A 1,034-nucleotide genomic window follows, 5' to 3' on the forward strand; every position below is an offset into this window, starting at 1 on the left:
GGCCATGTAATTATGACTGACTAGAATTATAAGACCGGAATTCAGATTTTCTCTACAACTTGACCGTTGAGCCCCAAAACCACAAGAGTTTGTGGTTTGTGGCTAATTCCAAGAAGTGTGTTCAGCTCCGGATAGTGTCACATGAGCTGGGCTTTATCGCCCTGATCTGGCTATGTTCCTGGAGATTTCAGGCCTTCGGGTGAGCACATCTGGTTTCTAATCCCCCCTCAAGGCAGATATTTCCCATTCTAGGTGCCCGGTGGGTAGATTGGACCTGCTCCACCTCACAGGTCTCAGTTTCGCTCTGTGACCCTGTTCTCTCCAAGTCTATTCTGTCTCTATAGGACGAATGGAGGTAATACTGACTTCACAGTTTAGAGACCCTGGGAGATAGCTATGGTTCTAACTGCTCTCGTTGGGTCGGCTCACAGGTAAAATGTTTTAGAGCTACAGAAGATCCCTCCACTCAAGGGTTTCATCATGAGGGGAAAGAATTCACATGTACAGCAAAGCTGAGAGAACCATCCAGTGAGTGCCACACACCAGCCAGCTCTCATCAGCCTCACCAACACATGCATTCCATGTGTGTGGTACCTGCTTTGTCACATTTTTTATCCAACCATGGAGCCACTTTTTCTTTTCATGATTACTTTAATGTATGTACTGAGACATCACCTCTCGTATCCCAGGCTGACCTCAAGTTCACCATGTAGCAGAGGATAACCTGAGCACCCTGCCTTCACCTCACTGGGATTGCAGCCAGTCACACCATACTTGGTCTGTGTGATGCTGTGGATTGAATCCAAGACTTTCTACACGACACTAGTGAGCCCTTGACCTCTGATTTTGTGCTAACAGCCGACTGTGACACTATCCACCTCCACACACAGGCTACTATTTTGTATATAAATTTCCACAGTGAAAACCCGAGCCTATGATGATTTTATGTATTTGTGTAGCTTGCATCTCACCACACTATAGAACATTCCCTCACTCAAAGTTCCCTCCTTCCTTGCCCCCATCACTCCCTATTC

The sequence above is a fragment of the Mus caroli genome, unplaced genomic scaffold (genome assembly GCF_978045245.1).
Source record: "Mus caroli unplaced genomic scaffold, Mus_caroli_1 scaffold_2, whole genome shotgun sequence".
NCBI classification, from domain to species: domain Eukaryota; kingdom Metazoa; phylum Chordata; class Mammalia; order Rodentia; family Muridae; genus Mus; species Mus caroli.